Here is a 24,004-nt window from a genome sequence, read left to right on the forward strand (position 1 = left end):
TATATTCTGTTCTAACAGTTTGAAGACATGCCTGTTGGAGTATTAATATCAATAATCTTTTTACATCATAAAAATCCTTATTCACTTGTCTAACTTTATATTAAGCAATTTAAATATTTCACACTGCATACATAAAAAAAATATATGAGCGCTCAATGTCTTCACAAAGATAATTGTCATATCCTATACTAGCAACTTAAAAGCACAATGAAAAGCCTAGATCAAAAAGGAGAAAAGGAACCAAAGAGAAGCAAACAGCAGGAAAGAATATCAGGTCTGAAATCAATTAGAAATAGAATCCATAAAACCAAGATCTTGTTCTTTGAGAAAATCAACAAGACACATAAGCTGAAACTGAATAAAAGTCTCAGAAATAGTATGCAGATGAAAAAAATCAGAAATGAAAAGGGAGACAAAACAGAAATTTAGGAAATTAAAAAAAAATCATCAGGTTTTACTACAAAAGACTATACTTGACAAAACTGGAAAATCTGGCCTTAATGGGAGATCATGCTCTTAAATCTTCAGAGATGTATGTCACTTGTAGGAACATCAACTCTATTTGTTAGAGCTTCACAAATTTACCTTTGAAAAGACCAGCTTTGCAAGCACACTTGGAGATCTCAGATTTTTAATTCTTATTCAAATATTTCTGATAATTCTATTATCATTATTCATTTGGCAATAATCTAGTGTTGAAATAAAAGAAGGCAACAAACCAAGCATCTGTGAGTAAGGCAGGTTGTCTCCAGAAATCAGAATATGATCTCACATTCAGTTACAGAATTTCTTGTCATATGAGATGTGAACTGAATATTTTACATGGATTCAGAGAAATGGCTACATTTATAATATTCATTATGAAACAATCTATATAATTTGGAATAAAAAGAAAAAACTTAAGATATTGTCTTTTAGATTTAAACTTGTTTCTGTGTGTAAGACTTTTCCTCACATAAATGCCTGTTTACTATGTTGCACTTGGTGATTGTGCAGGTCAGATGTGGGAATTAGATCCCCTGAAACTGGAGTTATAGAGGGTTGTGAGCTACCAAGTGAGTGATGGAAATCCTTGAGATATCTCTCTAACTAGGAGGATATTCTGTAAGGATCACCAAATGTTTTCTTTAATTGTTTTCTCCAGAAACAAGATGCTTAAAATTTTGTTTGTTTGCCTTTTCAGGAAAATTCTGTTTTTCAAATAGAAAATCTCAGAAAAATTCCTGTTATTCTCAGACTGTTCCTTATGAGATGTTATCTTGTGTCTGAAGGTCATATTAGTTATTAATTATGATTTAAATGAATGACATTATGTTTAAATCATTTTGCTTTAGTGTTTAAGTATAAGACAAAGTAATGAAAACATTGGGAATTCACCAAACTCAGCTAGTCTCTCTTTAGATTTCCCTGTTATTACCTTGGAGTGCTCTTGGAGCTTCCCCAGGGCGAGGACAAAACCAGAGTTGATAGTCTTCAATGTTCTGGAAGGCAAAAAGAACCAACCATCACAAATAAGCTGACATCAGAGTCTTGGAGAGTCTAGAATTTCCTTTACTTATCATATCTAGCTGTATAGCAGGGAAATTATTTAGACCAGTATTAATGATATGTCTTCTGAACACGGGTTTGAGCAAACAGGACTGAGTTCAGGAGAAAACCTTTGGGCACTTGCCTTTCCTCTTTGATGGAGCCTTGATCTACTAATCCACAATAAAATAAGAAGTTGCATTCAGCCATAGCACTAACCAAGATAAATATTATTATAATTTCTTACATCTGTGCATACTGGGTGAGGAATATTGAACTTCAACTTAACATGAGCACACAACCTAGTGCTCACAGATGCACATAATCACAGTGACTATGATAAGTTTAGCAAAGTGTCATTCCAAAGATAGGAGAACTTCAACAACAGTGAACAAAATAGTAAAAACAGAGAGTCTTTTTGTGTGCCTACAAATGAAAACAGCTTTTGGCTTTCAATGAGAGATGTCCTGTCTGTGGAGATGTAGGACACATGTCTATCCTGGAAAATAGACCCAATGCTGAAAAGAAGTTCTGGAATATATTTAGTACACACAGTGTGAATCATCCATTTGTAACAACCATCTAAATAGAACATTATGTTGAAATATTGAGTACCCTCCAGGAGTGGCTCTAACTAGAATTATTAATAGTATTTTCTTGTAGAGTCTTATTTAAAACCAATGACATTGTCCCATAAAGTTTTTAATTATTAAATTAGACACTAAAAACACACAAGCAGACACACCACCAACTACCCATCCACACCCCAACATACACAGAGAGTTGATAATGAATCAGAAAGAGAAAAAGTGTGAGAGAGAGTGGGAGGAATGGAGAGGTAGAGGGGCATAGAGACAGAGAGACAGAGTAACATGTAGATTCTCATTTTACAAACTCACAGAAAGTCATAGACATGTACACGCAAACCCATCACAACACTCACACATACACAGTTAAACAGAGCTACACATGCACATTTCAAAATAGAAAAGCAAAGATATATACAGATATGTATGCAGAAAGGATATAAAAAACAGACACATTCATTCCAGACTTATTAAAAGTTACAAATAAATACACCAGAATATGTACACTTACACCTCCAAACCGAGAAATTAAAACAAGAAGAAATGGGAAAGACGACAGAATTATATCCCAAATAGGGAGTATAGTCTAATTTTCATAAAAAAAGAAAAGATGAAAGAAAACTCTTCCCTCTAACATTGGTTTCCTTTAAGTGAGGTGTGAGCATGTGACAAATTAATCACAATTTATTACAATGTATGTTTATTATCCAGTAAACTAAGCATATAGCTCAAACCACTGGGCTATGAGTTCATTTCACATAAAAGTAGACACGAATTCAAGAAAAATATCACTCGCAGGACTATTATTATGTCTTCGATACCTTCACATAAAAACGGAGGCATTTGTAAAGTCTATATGTCAATGTATCGTGATCAAATTTCTTCTGTATTTACACATTTCCACATATGTGAATCTCAAAAGCAAAATTCCATTTTAAATCAAAGTAGACTGAAAGTAACTTACATGTTTTCTCATCATTGGTAGTAACTTGCTCATTATGTCATTCACTGTATCGAAGTTTGTAGCTTTTACATATAGAGGCTATAGAATGTAGAGAGAGAAAAAATGCTATAAAATAACCTGAAAGCTCATGATGAAAAAGTTACTATGATGTAATCATTATTTACAACTTATAATCTGTGATAACTCCTCTAATATATAACATTTTCTTCCCATTAGATAAGTCTGGAAGACACTCTCTCTAACATATTTATCTTAAAATTAATACTTGGGTACTGAGATATCAAACATAACTGTCACAGGTTGTGTATGATAAAGGGTGACTGAGATGCCATGCGTGCTAGAGCTAAGCATCCTGATTTTTCTTTAATTATGGCAGAAGTTAGCCAGGGAGGACTCTTAAAAAGAGAGAAGAGACGTTTGCTACCTCCCAATTGGACTTCCATCATTAGACCCTACTTCCATGTGCTACATGTGCACAGTTCTAGGGAAATGAGGATGAGAAGCAGCACAATTATTTTTATAATAATTATAATTACTGAGTTCTCTTATCATATCAGGGTTTGTAAATATTAAAATGGTATATAGATATAGAGTGTTGAAATCTTTTATGGTGATAGATCTAGGAATCCAAAATGTATATTTACAAACAAGACTCCATGTCTTAACACTCCCAGGAAGAAAAAAGTTATTTGTACTATTAGCTCTCTACTGCCTCTCATATTCAGATTCTGCTCCAAAGACCTAAGAAGACAGCAAGAATAAAATAGCATGAAATCAAAGCATAGTAATCAGGGAAGAAACCACTGATGTACTAGAAATCTAATACATAAACAGACAGTGAGTAGATAAGTATATTTTTATGAAGTTAGTTTCTATAGTATCATATATCTTTGATAAGGATTTTAAGTTTCTAGGAAACAGTCCCTACAATAAGAAACACAGCACAAGTGCTCTCTCCCTATCCATAACAACACCCTTGAAAAGAGCCACCTCTTTCACAGGTTTTATTCATTGCTTTTTAATTTTTACTTTTTATTAATCAACTGCTAGGCATAACCTATTACATTGAAAATTATGAGTGTGTGTGTATGTGTATATGTGTGTGTTTGTATGTGTGTGTGTGTGTGTGTGTTTGTGAGTGTTTGTTAGAGTGGTTCTGAAGATTCATCCAAGACCCTAATGTTATATGTCAGCTTAGTAGAATTTTATGAAAAGGATAACGTACACTAACTGATTTGGCATCTTGCTATGCAGAGGCTAACCATAATGCTAAAGCATCTTAGAATATGAAAAAACATCTCTGATCTTGTAGTTGTAATGTAAAAAGAAAGGAAACAATTTACGGTTTTGTTCAGAATATAAAATTAATCATCTGTGGATGAAAATATAGATCAGCCCTCAGAAATCATATGAAATAAAAGGAAGTAAACACCTGTAAGTTTCCTTCTTACATCAACATGGCATATTGAAATATGTACAACAATTCAAATACCACATACACACAGGAACACAGATAAACATACACACTTGCACACAGACACACACACACAACAACACACACACACACACACACACACACAGTGTGAGCTTAGCACATTTAAAGTAAAGCTTCTGATATTTTGTTGAATATCTGAAAACATCTGTATAACTTCAACATAACAAACTTTTATTATAAAGAATTCCACAAAAGAAATAGAGTAACTATTCATATAGGACTTTAATTCACATTATTGTAAAATATTTTGTTTTCAGGCCATTAGAAACGTACTAATGTCCAATTAATGATTGCAAAGATGTGTACGTCTCTTCCTAATGGTAATTTTGTTTATCAATCAGATTTCATGACAAAGAGATTTTAAATATAATATTTTTACAAGTAAGGTTTTAAAGCATGGAAACGAAAATATAACTGGTAGTTATATATGCTTAAATATTTCTTGATTCATGATGAACAACAGAACTGTAAGGAATTTTGTTTTTCTTTTTTTTTAATCTGTATTAAATTGGGTATTTCTTACTTACATCTGGATTGTTATTCCCTTTCCCTGTTTCCAGGTCAACATCCCCCTAACCCCTTCCCCTTCCATTCTCTATGAGTGTTCCCTCCCCATTCTTCCCGCATTACCGCCCTCCCCACATCAATCACATTCACTGGGGGTTCAGTCTTTGCAGGACCCAGGGCTTCCCCTTCCACTGGTGCTCTTACTAGGATATTCATTGCTACCTATGAGGTTGGAGCTCAGGGTCAGTTCATGTATAGTCTTTAGGTAGTGGCTTAGTCCCTGGAAGCTCTGGTTGCTTGGCATTGTTGTACATATGGGGTCTCGAGCCCCTTCAAGCTCTTCCAGGCCTTTCTCTGATTCCTTTAACGGGGGTCCTGTTCTCAGTTCAGTGGTTTGCTGCTGGCATTCACCTCTGTATTTGCTGTATTCTGGCTGTGTCTCTCAGGAGAGATCTACATCCGGTTCATGTCAGCCTGCACTTCTTTGCTTCATTCATTTTATCTAGTTTGGTGGCTGTATATGTATGGGCCATATGTGGGGCAGGCTCTGAATTGGTCTTCCTTTGCCTCTGTTCCAAACTTTGCCTACCTATTCCCTGCTAAGGGTATTCTTGTTCCCCATTTAAAGAAAAAGTGAAGCATTCGCATTTTGGTCATTCTCCTTGAGTTTCATGTGTTCTGTGCATCTAGGGTAATTCAAGCATTTTGGCTAATAGCCACTTATCAAGCAGTGCATACAATGTGTGTTTTTCTGTGATTTGAACCCCATTTTTAATAGGGTTATTTGTCTCCCCGAGGTCTAACTTCTTGAGTTCTTTGTATATTTTGGACATAAGCCCTCTATCAGTTGTAGGATTGGTAAAGACCTTTTCCCAATCTGTTGGTTGCCGTTTTGTCCTAACAACAGGACCTTTGCCTTACAGAAGCTTTGCAGTTTTAAGAGAGAATAACAACCTTGTAATAGCTCACATGTTCCTTCCATGAGGAATAAAATGTTTTAATTGTTCAAAGATAAATAAAAATATAGTTAATATAAATATATTTAACTCTATCTCTAGATAGAAATAATAACTGTAAATACTGAAATTGCATATTAATAGACTAGATTTGAAGCAGTTTGGTGATACTATTATTAACAATGTATGAATTTCAAAACACATTACTTAAAGTCATGTAGGCATGTATTAAAATGCTTTCCCCCAGTCCTGGCATGAGCAGTGACTCATGATGACCATGCAGTTCTTTTCTATTCAATACTAAGACCAAAAGTCAACAATTTGTTAATTGTTGAAGTCAAGAGAAGGAAAGAACATTAATTGAGGGAAAGGATTGATGATATCTTGGAATTGTGCATGTGATTTGGCATTTCTGTACTTATATGAAATTACCAAATAAAGATAATTCTAAAATCATCTGCATCAATGTTCTTTAAAATATAAGCTGTGTGGATCTACATTCAATATTAAGAGTAAGAAAAAAATTAGGTGGAAAAATTCTAAAATAAAAATCGTGGAAACATTTTCCTAATATATCTATAGAAAACCTTTATAGGTTTATCTTAAGAGTAATCAAATTCATTGATGATTCAAAGAATTTTCAAACTATAAAAGGAAAAGACTGAACTATAAAGAGAAAATCAAAGAAAACCAATAAGAAATTGGCATATATATTAATATTTATAATATATATACCTATATACATAAAGGTTCATATATTTTGAATACTCACTAGGGAACATGGAGAAAGAAAATAATGGATGATATTTAAGAAAGGTAGAAGAATGTTTTGAGATCTGATAATATCTCTTAAAGGACAAAAAGGAAATAAAAATTATCATAACATGAATAAAAACTAAAAATTATGTATTCCAATCTTCTGAACCACACAAAACGTATTCAGTAATTATACGAGGATAAAATATTAAAGCACTAGAGTCATGGGAGAAAATTAGTAAAAATGTTCATTTTAAAGGAATTGGATCTAAGTCACAATAGTGTTGAACGTCTAATGAAATATTGTTCATGTAAAATGCTAAGTGTTTGCCACAGCTGAAGTTAAACAGCAGAGGCAAGAGAACATTTCCCTATGGGATGCTGTGCTCTTCTACTCTTCAGTGTCCTGAGGGCACAAATGGTCAACCAAGTTAGTTATTGTTTCCTGATTCATGTCACTGACTCGAAATTTATTTTATACTATATTTAATTACTGTTTTGTATAACGTAGACTTGGTAAGAAGAAGAAATTGCTTGGTGATCTAAAATGTCGTCATTATTTTCACAGTATCCACAGTGACGTGTAAGAACACTGACTCTAGGTCCATTTCATACCCATTATCAATTATGAAAGACAGAGATGGTGATTCCTGAGCCACAGTCTATTCTGTTTTACACTACAAATATCTTCAATGCTCTGCATGCTACATAATAGTTAAATTTTTGATCAGCACTAAACCCAATACTGGAAAGTAGACAATAATATAAGCATTAAAAAATAGAAAATTATTCAATAGATCCTTAAATCTAACTCAATGATAGAACTACTGTATAGTATGTGTGATGTTGTGAGTTTTATCCTAAACACTGTACACAAAGATGAACACACACACATACATACACACACACACACACACACACACACACACACACACACACACCACTGTTAAATTTATAAGGTTGATTTTTGAACAGTAGTTATGTGCAACGATACCCTTATGACTAATTATTCAAATGAATATGAGGATAAAAAGCCATGATTTTGTAGCTGGTGTTCAAATGCAGCTGTGAGGCTGCACAGTAACAGCCATAGAGAAAGAGCACAGGATGGAGATAAAGAGCTAAAATATCACCGAACAGTTAGATATCGAGAGAAACTGTAAATCTTTATGATAATCTCATATAACAAGAATGGTTTACTAGTCATAAATATTTTAAGATTAATAAGGAATAATGCAAACACCACACAAGTCGACATATAAGCAATAAGGCTGCAGGACAGGGCAGTTTAATTGTAGTAATAATACTTCATTTGGAATTATATGCTGTTGGAACTATCTGAGTCAATTTTCAGTGATTTAACAAAAATTATTTCCTCTTTTCGGGACTCTAGTACATGAATCAGTCTGGTTTCATGTTGTTTTCCCCATATTACATATGAATGTCCTATGTCTGCCTGGAATACAGACAGAATATCCACAAAATACTGCCTAAATTCTCTCCCTCTTTCCCTCACTCAGGCTCTCCCTCTCTTTCCCTCTCTCCCTCTCTCCTTCTCTTCCTCTCCCCATCTATGCTCTTCTTATGTCTCCATCTTCCATTACTTTACAAACTGTCTTTCTCCTAGTCATGAACTTGGAATAGTAGTTTTCATTTGAATTCACATACAGTGTCACAGTGTGCAATGTCCTCAGTGGATATCTGCAGGGATAAATCTATTTTGTTCTGCTTTTTCGCATCTCGAATGGATCTGTCAAATGAAACATATCATACAATACAGCAAAATGAATTAGTACCTTTTTTCAAGCTAATCCCTTAATGTTTTTTCAGAATCATCTTAGCTTTCTATACAAGAAAATAAGTTCATCAATATTCATCATTTGACTGGTGAACACTCAAAAATGTTTCAGAAACTAAGACAGAGTCAGGTAATAGCACATTGACCTAAGTAGTATATCCAGTCCTGAAAATGATGTGTCTGAAACAAACAGAATGGCAGAAATCTGCTTGACCTCAAAGGAGGAAGCAGCAGATGGTTTGAATGAGCATGCTAGACTGACATCTACTTAGTGAAATTTGAAGTTAAGACTTGAGAGTAGTGTTTACTCCAATACAATGAGGAAATAATACATGCAGAACTTCCTCGAAATTAATAAAATAAGCAATGGACAGGAGAATATAAAGCATTATTCATTCACCATCTAATTAACAGCTGATTTTGAGACAGACTATCAAATAAACATACAGAAACTGAAACACATACTGCCAGTCCTACATCACCAAGAATTAAAATATGAACGGAAGTAAAATACCTTTGTAGAAAGAAGTTCCACCAAATGGTCTCTTCCATGGAACTGTAAAATTGAAAAAAATTAGAGTTGTGATAAGTGGTAAGAATTTTAAGGTTATTATGCATAAAAATATCTTAAGTTTGTGGCCATTAATTATGGTATAGTTGTATTTGGTAGTCTACACATGACTCCACTTCCTAAGGGCCTAATATTTTGGACTGGAAAAGCTGTCATATGACACTTTACCATTTCTAAATATAATACTTCTCATATTCGATAAGGGAGAAACACTAAGCATTAAATAACCACCTTTAGATATTAAACCAGAGGAGTAGAAAATATTCAGAGAAAAACAAAAGGTGATATCTTTTGGCAGCGTCTATGACAAATGCTTTTCCATGTAAAGAGCAAACTCGCAGAGCTCAGAATTCTCATAAAACTTTTGTTTATTTTATTTGAATCAACTATGTGATGACACTAAGAGTTTGGACAGAAGAATGAAAATAGCTCAAATCACACTGCACTCAAGATAATATCAATATGCCATGAGCACATCTTTTCATGAAAATTAAGAATGCAAATTTGAAATTTTCCTTAACTCTGCAAATTATACCTGACTCTGACGGTCTAATGACACTAGTCCTTTTTAATTGACTATAGACAACAGTGATAATCTGCTACACGGAAATTTAAATACTTGTGTATTGCATGAGTAATTTTTCATCATTCAAGTTAATACAAATTTTAAGAAAATGTGTGTGTAGAAAGTATATGTCACATTTTAATATACTATACTATACTATACATGTGTGCACTTTTAAAACACAGATAAAATCAGATCATTTTGGGGAGAAGAATGTCTGGGATATAGTAACACCTTGTCCTGTCAACATTTTTCTTAGAAGACAATGCACTTTTGTCCTGCCCCACAGCTCTTGTGGAGTCTTGATGGACATCAGAAATCAGAACAGAAATCACGTACCTACGTGTAGAAATGTATATGGTGAAGAGGATAGAAAACCTAGGGTCATCATAGAAGTGGGAAAGTTGAGTTGGCCTCCTATATGCACACAGAATAAAATTGATTCTAGTTTTGCAAACATTTTGGGATGATGAAAATCTTTGGTGAAAGAAGTTACTAGATACACATTCTTCAATGGTCACCAATAGCCATAGCCTGATTATTGTTTTTTAATTGGGGAATTTTAGAATGAGTATACTCATTCACTGGGAAGTGAATTACACACCATTAATTCGACCCAGAAATTCTGAAACAATCCTCTTGTGATCACCGGTCAGAAATCTAGTTCTTACCAAAAGGTGACAACAGCATTTCCCATAGGCCAATACAGGCAAATGGACTTGGAAGCAGGGCTGTTGTCTGTCCTGAATATGTCCACTTCATCACCAAGCCACAGGTAAGTCAATGGAATGACATGCTTTACTTTAAACTTCTTCTTATTCCTAAAAAGAGAATCAAATATCTCCGTTAGTTTAATTTGCATGGCAGTTGGAATTGTGGTAAGACCCAGTTCTGCCTGCCCCAGAGCAAAGGAGGACACATCCATTTCTATATGCAGGCAGAGCTTCATTTTTAGAAAGTGACCTATTTCAATATTTCTTACCTGGATTTAGTTAAGTAACAACCATATTGCTTTGCTTTTTCTCATAATACACAAAGAACATTATTTCAAGACTTTTATTCTTATTAATTACATGTAACAAGTTTTCTAGAATAAAATCAAAACTATTGTTTGACTTACAAAAATCCATTTTCTCTTGTGCATCTCCCTGTACTAAATGAATCAATTACCTCTTTCCAGTTGCTCCTTTAGGAAACCCACAAAGTACATATCACACAAGTAACCAAAAACACGATTCTTTCTACCAATAATTTTTCCAAATAATCAGAAGCATGTATTCCTATCAAACATACTGGTATTTTTAGAAGTATTTTTAACAAACAATCATCTTTGAGGTATAAATTTTCTTCTTTTTTCATTCCTTTTATGGATAATTTGCTCTTGAGTATTCTCCATAAAAATACAGTGTGTTTAATGATTTTTTTCCTCAATTTTCCTTTCCATTCTATCTCCTGACAGATCTCCAACCCACATTCAAGGATTTTTTTGGAATTTTTTAATGATGGACATAATATAATCTGGTGTGTTTGCTGTGTAAACCCAGGTATTAAACTTTCCTTCGAATACTCGTGTTCTAATATGTGGCTACACAACTGAAGATATAAATGACTCCCTCTCTAATTCTGGGGACAGAATATCACAAGAATAAGCCATGCTCCAAATAATCCTGTATATAATCCTTTAATATTGGAAACATGTGAAGACTAATTGCACTACAAAAAAAGATTCCTCATGTAATCTGATGTTACATGCTATAGTCAAAATACACGCTATCATGTAACATGTAACATGTAACTTCAAGATATACATACACACATTTCTCAGTAATATGAGACAGTTATATCTATTATTTACATTCACCATTGAAAACATCTAAATGTATATATATATACCTATATAAAAATCAAAATTTCCAAGAAATATTTGAACCTAAAACTTCTCATTCCATGGTCTGTTAAGAGATAAACTTCATTGAAAATGGAAATAATGACAATCATTTCTTATAAGCTTGATAACCTTCTTTCTATAATGTGAATGTGAATCTAAAAATAGTTTTAATTACTATGGCAACCCGACAGAAGGGACCCTATAAACTGCCTTTAAGAAACCAATCATTGCTGTTTCCTTTATTCTCACAACACAAAATGAAGTTGACTTCCTTCCAGCAACTCCACTTATATGGCAAATGATCAGTTTTTTTTCTCTTTTCAGATAAGTTGATAGCTATATTTTAAAATAAAGTGTGAAGATTTTCCAGTGTGGAAAGTAGGGAGCTGTGTAGAGAATCAAGAAAGATGGACAGATTGATAGACAGCCAGTCAATTCTCTTATATTCAGCCTGCTTCAATAAGTCACTAACTATTTTCTTTGAAGGAGCTTACATGACTGATCAGGGTTGCAGGAAAAATGTACCCAGTTGGTGTATTTATAATGTACAGAAGAACTCTCACCTGAATATTTTATTTTTCTCACAATCTGTGAAATGGATCTTCTGGAAAATAATTCACTGATTCTCAGAAAATTACAACCCCTACCCCCCAAAATGTTATAGACTATGTCATTGATGTCTGATAATTTTATGTACTTATGAGAACAGCACTTAAAATATTAAAGTGATAATGTCAGCAGCAACATCACACCTTCTAGAATAATAGAAGGCTATGATCATGACCAGTGGAGATTATATATGATGTGGTCCCAGAAAACCCCTCTATGGCCATAAATTGCAATATAACCATGTACACAGCTTCATTCAATCAGCTCACTTTTCTCTAGTGTCTGCAGAATCACCAAGCAAGACTTAGTACCAGCAGTTTCCTTGATTAGTGGAGGGATAGGAGTTGCTTCCTGTCTCTTCATGCTAATGTGGAAGCTATGAAGTCAGGAGACTTACATGTGTACCCCCTTATGACCAACCGTCTTGCTTCTATACTGTATTTGTAAACACCAAGCAAGAAGGCTCCTGCTTATCATGGATTTATTATTTTATTTAGAGAAATGCGTCCCTGTATATTTCACAAGTCTCTCATAATGAGTTGTAATACTCATAAGTTAGTTTTAAAAATGCTAGAACTGTGGACACATGCTAGCATAACAGTCTCCTTGGTAGCTTGTCGCTAATCTTTTGCCAGATTCAAACAACAGAGTAATACCTTAATTCATTTTTTAAATGTGCCCAAGTAATGTGTCAAAAAAATTGCAATTATGTAGGGTTAGTCAACTAAGCATCAACCCTACTCAAGGAAGTAAAGGCCACTAAGGAAATTTGAGAGTAAGAGAGCATCCCACCCCTAGGAAAATCACATAGTTGCTTATCTAATGCCAAATATACCTTCCTGAAAACACAAATACACACAGTATTATACTGACTGAGCATGCTATATTTAAATACTTAGAAAGTATACATTTATATGTGTACATACATATCTATTATATATGTGTATCTTAAGTTAGCTTCCATATGAAATAATGTGTAAGAACAAGTAATAAAAAACACAAAGCCATGATTTTAAAAGAGAAGAAGGAGGGATCTATGGAAGGACATGGAAGAGGAAAACGAAAGAGAGTAGTGAAGTAATTATACTCTCAAAAATAATGGCTAGTTTAAATAGTTTTGTACATTAAATCTTTTCCCATGTGCGGCCTCTTATAGTAAGGAATGCATGATGTTTATACTTACAGTTTACTGGATATAACCAAAACATCAGTGAAGAGGGTGAGATATCGTTTATTTCTTTTCCAGCCTCTTCGGAGAACCGCGGCACCTTGGCAAACCACGGCTCGATTTTCTTCTCCCACATCTTCCTCAATCATTTCCATGTTGGAAAAAAAAGCTCCTCATACAGAACTCCACCTAGCAGAGAAAGTATTCAGTGGATAAGTTATAAGACCGGTATTCATACTCTATTTCAAAGGGTAAATGGTGTTAAAATACAGACTCAATTTTCCAAGCATGATTCTGTTGAGCTATAGACAGCTTTAAAATGTAACAGAAAATATGTCATGTATGAAGGAAACTATGGGGAACATATTGAAGAACTGGGATCTTCTCAGAAGTGGGAATCTTTTCTGAAGAGTCATGGGGATAGTTTGAAGAAGTGTAAATGGAAGCATCTAGAGAAATAGTTCTCAAACTGTAAATGCTGCAACACTTTAATGTGGATCCTAAAGTTGTGGTGATATCATCCAACTAAGTTAGTACGCTGCTAATTTATAACCAAAAATTTGAAATTATTTTGAATACTAATGTAGATATATGATATGACAGATATCAGATATGGTACTCTGAGAAAATGCCATAACTAAATCTTTGTTAGCTAACATAGTAGATGTGAAGAAATAATCAGGTTATCTAGATGATTTAGTTAGGTCTCTGGGAGGGACTTAGAAGTGCCAGGCTTGGTCCAGCTCAAGATACAGTAAAGGAAGATTCCTGATGGTAACAAACAAATAGATTAAAAACAAACAAAAAAAAGAAGAACAACAACAACAATAACAAAAATGAAAAAAAAATAAGCATTCATCAAAAATTTGTGAAATTGGTCTTGTCTAACAAAGGTACATATTTCCCTTGTGGCAAAAGGGACATATGACTCTCCATTGACTTGTTCTTATAGAATATCAATTCCCATTCTGACCTTCTTTATTCCTGAAGGGGCTAAACATACTTTATATAAATTTAAAATCCCCATCTAGGTTTCTGTTCTTTTCCAACATCCTGTCCCCTTCCTCATCATACTAACTCCTAATACGTGCTAGAACCCCCCTCCTCTCTGTGAGTCCTTTTTCCTGACCAACCTATCTCCTTTTTTCTCTTCTGATTGTATTCCTTCTCTTTTCCTAGACTTGATCATATCAAACCTGTTTCTTTTCTCTATGTCCTGAAATATTCCAGATGCCTCTGAACATTTTTCTCTCTTAACCATAATAAAATTGCTACTCTAATAATGCAGTGGCTTCTGCTTTGGTGGTTCCTTTACTTTCCCTGCTCATTCAGTTTAGATATTTAAAATACGAAGTTACTCAAGTGACAGTAATTCATCCCACAATATGTAATATAATATATGTATATTACATCTTTCAAAGAATTTGTGCAGTAATGCCCTAGCTTTCATTTTTAAAGGACTTAAGACAAACATGAATCAAAGCCTCAAACACAGAACAGCTATGATTGCCATCACACACATCAAGCAATAATGATAAATATGTTTAAAAATAGTATTACCTCAGTTTCATGATGAACAAAATTGAAAGTAAATGACCATGTCATGAAAGCTGTGCATTTCTAATCTGAGTCAATGTTAAATTTGAGAATTAGATTCCAATGAATACAAGGTGTGATGGAAAAAATAACAATTTCATGAAAAGCAGAGAATTCTTAGATTGTGGGTTAGATTTACCAGTTTCTTAAAAACTTTATCTGCAGTCATGGTGGGTAATGTACATGGGTTGAGAATAAAGTAATCCTCATTTCTAACTTGTACAGTTTTTAAAAATTTACCCAAATTATTCTCCTCTGTAGCTCAAACATACCCCTCTCCATGTGATAACTTTGTTTCTGTAGAAGTTTGGTATTGACGATTGCTACAATGATTACCTTTTCAAGAAACCACTTTAGCTGAGAGTTATTTCACATGATCTGGAAGAATCAAGACAGAACACTTCCTGATACCATAAGTCTATCATGAGAATCAAATTATATAAATACATACCTTTTTAGACGAGCCTGCAATGAAGAATTTATCGAACAATGTGAATTTTTCCTTCGCCTCTCTGCCTCTAAACACCAAACTGGTGACTGCAGTGGCTAGAAAGCAACTGAAGTCTGAGGATTCTGTAGTTGTCAGGCTGAAGAACCATTGTGATGTCAATATTCTAAGGCTCATGCCATCTGGCAAAGTGACATGTGCATTCCATTTCTCTCCCTGTAGCTTTAAAACATGGAATACACAAGTGGAACCACCAGTATTTGTAATGAATAACATTTTCACAACTATAAGTATACATATAGATATAGACATAGCTGTATGATATAGATGAGAGAGAAGACAGATACATGGATGGATAGATAGATAGACATGTGTATGATAAGAGGAATATTGTGAAATGCATGTGAATCCTGGAAGATTGTCAATTCTTATTTTTTTCAACATAAGGCTCCTTATGAAAAAGGTAGCATGGAGACGACATTAACACTGTGAACCTTAGAGCTGAATAGACACAAAATCACAAGGAATTTTAATTGGAATGTGCTTTCCTGACAGAGAATCAGAAACCTTCACACATTTCTGTGAAGGCATACTGCTCTGAAGGATACAGAGGAGGACACGCAATTATTATTATTATTATTTTTTGAGCTGGGGACCAAACCCAGGGCCTTGCACTTGTTAGGCAAGCACTCTACCACTGAGACAAATCCCCAACCCCACAATTAATAATATATAGTAAATGTTATAGAATATATCCTAGAGACAAAGAATTGTAATTGAAACTACCTGAGAGATACTCTATAAATCTCAGAATTATTCACGAAGTGTAAAAGGGAAATGTCACCATTCTAGAAAGATCATATGAAATTAGAATGTCTATATCTTTTAAAAAGATAGAATTTTGACAACAGTTTAATTATTCATTCTGCAAACTATATGTAATAATTCAGTACTTATTAAGAGTAAAATTGTATCAAATTAAAGTTCTCTGTAAAAATTTGCTGTTGCTTAATTCTGATTTCACATGAGTGATATATTGAAGTACTGTAAATAAGAGAATATCATAAAGAAATTTATGTATTCAAATGCCACAAATAACCATTTATAAGCTTCCATGAATAGATGTGAAGAAAATTAGTTTTAATTAATTATTTAACTAGTTATGTCTTAAAAATTTTAGATATCCAGATGCCAGACTCAATCTCCTATCTAGATATCCAATCCCTTCCTAACTTTCTGTCTTGTTCTACAGGATGGAAACTCTCTAAACGTTCTAGAGTATTATTCCTTATGAAGGCGAACTTTATTCTGGCCCTGCTAGTTTTAATTTTTCTCATGATTTTCTCCCTTTTCTCATGGACAGACTTGGTCACATAAAGTTGTTTTTCTCTCTGCCCTGAGCTCTGTATATTGCACTCTCTCATCTATAATCAAAGCCTGCCCTCTATTATTATACTGACTACTCGTTTGATGGTTTGTCTACTGTGTCCTGCAACACAGTTTGAATATTTAAAATATACATTTACTTAACAGAAGGAAATTTTGATTAAATCGTATATTACCTCTTTCAAGAAATGTGGAGAGACACCATTACTTTTACTTAAAAAGCCTTTAAGGTCCCTGAGAATTAGAGTCAAAGAAAGACAGCAGTTAATGGCAGTCCTTATATTTATTCAACAATAATGTAAAGATATGGTTAAAATATTAGGAAAAATTCAGTTCCTCATTAAATAAAATTGAAAGCAAATAATGAATGGAGGGTTGTACCTATCTTATCAGAATTCTGTTAAATTTTGTTGAAAACAATTTGCAGAAAACCAGAATTCTTCTACTGTGGGTTGAGGTTACAAAAAAAATCTTTGCAATCATGGTGCGTTAACAACTTGTTTGAGCATAAAATAATTCTCACTCTTAAACTGGTCAGATATTTTTGAAGGTTTGCAGAAACTTTTCTCCTGTTTATGATAATGCATTCTTCTCCTCACATGATAACTGTCTATCATTAAGGAATTAGTGATTGGTAGAGAATTGGTAGAGAACATTCCTAACATAAATAGCTTTCCAAGACACTGGTGATTTGAATTACTTCACATAGTCTGAACAAATCAAGACAGACCACTTCCAAATAATATAAGTCAATTATGAGTATCACATTTGTTATTGAAATTACCTTTATGGTGAGAAAATATGGAATGGAGAACTCTGAATCAATGTAAAATTTTCTTCTCGTTTCCAGCAGGCAATACTGAACTACATACAGCAGTTAGTTGACCAACTACTGAAGTCTGAGGACTCTGTAGCAGTCAGGCTGACAGAATGTTATGATGTATTAGTAGAGATGGCATGTTTTGACAATGTGACACATGCATTTCATTTTCTTTTCCTTCTACCCTTTGGTTTTAAAGCATATATATGTGTGTGTGTGTGTGTGTGTGTGTGTGTGTGTGTGTGTGTTTGTGTGTGTATGGTATATATTTTACATATATATTCATATTTCATAAATAGAAACACTGAGATAGATATACAGATTGATAGATGGATGGGTAGATGGTAGATATCTGCATTTTGAAGGAATACTTTGAAAAACATTTTGTAATATATATTCACCCTGAAGATTCTTACTACCTAGTTCATTGAATCAATCAAAGGTCAACAAGAAAAATTCAGTATTCAGATACCATGAACTCTGTGGCCCTTAATATCTAACAGAGACAAAACTCACAAGTTACTTTAAAGATAAATGTGCTTAAGTGAGATAAATTCAGAATGCTGAAAGTCAGACAACACTGAGGTCTACAATAAAGAATACATATTTATGAGTGTATAGTAACGTTTTTGTAGTAAACCCTAGAGACTCAAAGCATGGAGAATGAACCAACCTGGGAGACAATGTGTAAATCTCATAATTAACACAGTATACGTTATGTACATTATCCTCATAAAACGATCATGTAATCTTAGAAGGTTTATGATTTTAAAACAAAGGAATTTGAGTGATAGTATCAAATTATGCCTTTTGCAAACTGTATTTCAACTGATGTGTGTAGTTACACAAAACTAATGAAGATAGCACAAGTCTATCAAACTACAACTTTTTTCATGGAGATTGTCTGCTACGTAATTCTAACTGTAAGAAAATACATTGTAGTGCAAGTAATAAAAGAAATACAGAATCAAATCTATGCTCTAGAATGTCCTCTACTTTATTGAGGGTGAGTTTTTCTTCCTACCACAGGCATCTCCCATTTTCTACTCAGATATTCTCCATTCTGCACCAGACAGCCTTGTTCATACAAAGTCTTTTTCTCTTTTTTCTCTGCTCTGAACACTTCCATATGCTGCTGAACATTTTTTCTCCAAATAACATACTTTCCAGTAATAATGGAGTGATTACTATTTTTGTAGGTTTTTTTTTACTGTGCCCTACTCATATGATTTAAAATTTCATGTATATATTTCCTATATGAATATCACTCTGCCCAAATCATGTTTTATCTTTCAAGAACTATGTACAATGACACCAAAATTTTACTTAGACATACTTTAAGATCCCCGGAAACCAAAGTGTGAACGAGAAACAGCAGTCAGTGGTGGTCACCAAACATTTCAAAAAATAACATAAAGTTACTTTACAAAATGTACCAACCTAGTTTCATGATAAAGAAAATTAGAAGTAAATGAGCATATTTTTAGCTTCATTCCTTCCTAATCAAAATCGATGTTAAAACATTGAGAGAAGTTTTAAGGAACATAATGTATATATTGGAAATAATAACACTGTTGAAAATCAGAGCGTTCATAGATTTTAGCTTGAAGTCTGACAAGTTGACAACAAAATTTTGTGGTCATCGTCATCGTCTGCAAAACAATTAGATAGTCAGGAATATAATCCTTTCTTATTTCTTGGATATTGAAAATTTGCATAAAACATTGTCCTGGCAGTTCAGAGCATACCTCTCCTCACGTGACAACTTTGAAGTTTTAGGAATTGGTATTGAACATTGCTACCATGAGTACTTTCCATGAACCCACTTTTGAGTTAAAAGTTAGTTCACATGATCTGGAGGAATCAAGACAGAAAATGTCTTTATTTCAATAGACTACTGTGAGAATCAAATTAGTTATTATAAACATGCCTTTACACTGGAGCCAGGATTGGAGAACGTATTACTAATTGTAAAATTATCGCTTTATTTCCTAGGACAAAAAACAAACTGCTTTTGCAGATGGTAGACCAAACACTAAGGTACTTTTTTTGTCTGATTGCTCTGCTAAGACTTCGAGTACTATATTTGAATAAGTAGGGAGAGAGTGGGAAGCCTTGTCTAGTCCCTGGTTTTAGTGTGATTGCTTCAACTTTCTGTCCATTTATTTTGAAGGTGCCTACTGGTTTGCTCGATATTGCCTTTGTTATGTTTAGGACTTTCTGTATTGGGAGAACTGTGTTCTGATGATTCCAAGAAGCCTTGGTTTCTGTTGTTTTCAATCTTGTGCTTGCCTCTTGCCCTCTGGTTATCTCTAGTGCTACCTGCCCATTGCTGTCTGTGACTGGAGCCTGTCTCTCCTATGATCCTGGTTGTGTCAGAACTCCCCAGAGTTCAGCTGTTTCTGTGATTCTGTGAGTCTCACATCCTGTGATCCTGAGGTCCTGAGATCCTGGGTGTGTTAGAGCTCCTTGGAGTCAAGTATTCTCACAGTGTTGCAAGAGTAGGTGAGGATCCAGATCCCTGGGTTTACTCCAGTCAGTGGAGCAACTTGGAAGTAACCCGTTTCTCTGGCTGGGCACGGTTCTGTGTTTCCTTGATTTCTGTGTGGTCATAGTTATGCTGTGTATTGGGAAAAATGTTATGACCTCAAATGTAATCTTGAGTTCATCAGAGCTCCAGTGGTACTGGTTGTGTGAGATCTCCTGGGAGTCAAGCTTCCTTTGTGATCCTGGGATCCTGAGGTCCTGTGAATTTCAGAGCCTCTGGGAGTTGGGTTCCCTCTGGGTGTTGTAATAGTGGATGCAGAGCCAGCGTGCCAGGTGTGCTCTGTGTCCAGGTTCAGGCCATGTTCAGCTGTTCCACTGGCTGGGCCAGGTTCCTATGTCTCTAGATCCTGGGGGATCCAGTTCCTCCAGGTGTTGGCTTACATGTTTTGGCCTCTCCTGTCATCCTGTCCATTTCACAGCACCTGTGAGTCAGGCTTCCTCTGGGTGTTGGACAGGGTGCAGAGCCAGCACACAATGTGTGTTCATTGCCAGTTTATTCACAATATTTAGGATATGGAAACAGTGTAAATGTTTTTAAATTGATGAATAAATAAACAAAATTGTGATATATATATGTGATATATATATATATATATATACTGTACAAGCCCATTCAATTGTTAAAAACCTGAAATGACACTTGAAAGTAAATTGATAGACCTATAAATATCGTAATTGTTTTAAGTTGGTATACCAAACTGATAAAGGCAAATACTGAAAATTCCCTCTCATCTATGATTGTTAACTTCAAATTTTACATGCAAACATAAAGGAAGGAAAACTGAAGAAGTCAAAAATAAAAGGGACCATTTCATATCACGTAGAGATTCTAGAGAGGGAAACAGCAAGAGAAGTGATAAGAAGCATAAAATTTATGTTCCTCTCTTATTTACAGAAATTAAAAATAGTACAAATATGTGTGCATAATTACACACACACATACACACACACATGCACACAGACACCCAAACACACTCACACATGTGCTATGACACTTTGACTAATAATGTCCCCACAAAAGCTCATAGACTGTCTACAATAGCAACAAAACTTGGCATAAAAAAATAAACATTCAGTTTTATTTTTTCTGTTGCTTTGATACTGTTCAAGAGACTCTCAAAACAATGTAGGCTATTGCCCTCGGAAGTATTCTAGAGTGTTAAAGAGTTTACCTATTGCTGGAGATGCAATGCACCTCAGATATAGGACTCAGATTATCCAACATGGATTTGACCTGAACACCTACTTCATAATTATGATATTTTATAATCCTGGAAGTTTTTATTCAGGCTTATAACGAAAGCAACCTACAGGTTTACAAAGTTGTATCTGAGCTTTGGTCTGAAATATTTTATGGTAAATTATGCATATGTCTACCAGATTCTCTGATTCTATCTATGACCCAGTGCTGAGGAACCTCGTCAGCATAGGGAGGGTCCTTAGTGGGAATGGTAACAGTGCTGATTCAGGAATGACTTGGGGCCAGCAGTAGATGGAAGCTTCTATTTCAGGGACTCTGTTTCTTGAAGATTCTCATCATTCTTTATTTTCTTCTCCTTTCTCACCATTCTTTAGGCTTCTCCTCAATAATCATTCTTCCTTCTCCCCTCTCATGCTTTTAACTTTCTCCCAACTAGAGAGCCGTAACCCTGTCTTTTATTGAGCAAACTTACATCATCAAGGCTTTGCTCACTGTTAATAATCATCAAAAATTCTCAAATTTACATAAATTCTTTTAATCTCAGATCAAGTGTCCCAAACCCTGTGTCCTTAGAGCAGAAAATAATCACCAAACAGGAGAATATTTCCTTATAGGTTTGCACAGCTTGTTCTTCCTAGGTAGCTGGGTCAGCTCTTACAGGTTACTGGTACAGCAGACAGCATTGGTAGTAACTATTTTCACTGGAAGAATAGAAAAGTGACAAACTACTAAAATTAAAATAATCGCTTACAAAGTTTTAACTATCATGTTGACCCCTTAATCTTAAGGCACAGGTCATATTTTACATTCGTGAATTTCCAATTAATTTTTAAGTGTAAGTTATCACTTCCACATTGAACAACATCTGTTTCTGTACCCAGCAAATACTACTCAAGTGATTCCAAAAGCTGATGGGCTGAGGCGCATTCCTCCTACCTCCCCAATGCTTTATATTCGCACGTGAAATACACATACAAAGTCTTTGTTTTCATATGCCTTTATCATCTCAATGGCGAGACCACTTCCTACCCTACAAGTGCCTAAACTGTCCCCCTCTGATATTCCCACGTTATTACTTGCTGAAGTCTATATTCCTCTTTGTTGCCCCGGACCCAATTGGGCAGCCTTCCAGGACCGACTTTTACTCTGTGTTTTCCATGTCTGCTGCTTCTCTGTCCTGAACCACTCTCCTTTGCTTCTGTCCTGGTGAATCTCCATGCCTCCTTCCTCCCTGGTCCTTTTCTCAAGCATCCTAAAACTGCTCCCTCTGTCTGCACCGCCTAGACACTCGTTATGAACATGTTTATTAACCAATCAGAACCAACTGAGACAGGGTCCCTCATTCATAATTTCAGGACACTACAATAAGCATGAGAATAAAACTGCTTCAATAACAATTTGCCTATTGTTTCTCTGAGAACAATTTCCCCAAAATCAGAAAGATAAACATGTTAAAGTACTAGGAGCATAGAAAACATCAAGTAGAGACAGAATAATCAAAGAATAACTGAAGAGAGAATTAAGAAAACAATACTTTATGAAGGAAAATGACCAAGTCACATATAAAGCTGACTTCATTAGAGCAACACCTGACGTTTCAATTCATATTCTAAAATACAGTTGGTCCTGGATCAACCTCCTCCATGTTATCAAAGAATACAGATGCTATCCTAGACTTTATTACTCAGCCAAAGTATCATTCATATCAGCCAAAAAGGAGAAACATTTCACAGCGTAGTAACAAGTAAGCCATTTCTCATCAACAATCTTGTTCTACTAAAGGAAAACAGCAGTCTGAAGATAAGTTATATATTAAAGAGAACAAAAAAGATAAATAACCCTGTAGTCATTCATCACAAAAGGGGGAAAAGTATATGGCAACAAAATTACAAAGACCTTTATATACTGTTCATTAATAACTCTAAGCATTAGCTTTCTCAAACCAATAATATAGACACTATCAGTTTGGATTAAAAAAAGTTTCCATCTTTTTCCCACATCGAAAAAATACACTTGTTTTAGATACAATTGCATACACTTGTTACAATGCAATTGCCTACATTTCTTTGTGTAGGTTTCAGGTCCCATTTAGTTTTACATGTTCCTTGGTGTTGTAGTTGTTCAGTTAAAGTTTTGGAAGTCATGTTGGGGAGGCTTTATGGGTGAGGTCAAGGGATCATGTTAGAAGACTGCAAGGAAAGTGGGAAAAAATCAATTCTATAATATTTTTTGTCCTAATAACATCAAAAGTGTTATAAAATTTATTCAGCTTTAAATGATAGAATCAAAAGGGTATTATACGGCAATCTAGGTTTTTCATTTTATAAATCTTACTGATTCATGAGCATGGGGAAATATTTCCATTATCTGATATCTCTTCAATTTATAAGATATTTTTGTTGTTGTTTTTGGTCGTATTCTTTGTTTTTTTTCTGTTCTTTTTTTTTTTGGTTTGTTTTTTATTAAAATAGAAATTTACTTCTTCATTCGAATTTCCACCAGACCTTTAATATTTTGAAGTTAACTGTGATGATGGGGTTTCATTGATTTACATTACAGCAAGTTTGTGTTTTTTTAAGAAGAAATAGTCACTTTGTGGGTTAATTATTTATGTT

General features: G+C 34.4%; 1 protein-coding gene across 1 annotated transcript in view; it reads right to left on the reverse strand.

The window, feature by feature from the left end:
* The window catches only part of LOC116895875, a 68,950-nt gene that overhangs the window by 26,689 nt on the left and 18,257 nt on the right, over nucleotides 1-24,004 (reverse strand).

The sequence above is a fragment of the Rattus rattus genome, chromosome 3 (genome assembly GCF_011064425.1).
Source record: "Rattus rattus isolate New Zealand chromosome 3, Rrattus_CSIRO_v1, whole genome shotgun sequence".
Lineage (NCBI taxonomy): Eukaryota > Metazoa > Chordata > Mammalia > Rodentia > Muridae > Rattus > Rattus rattus.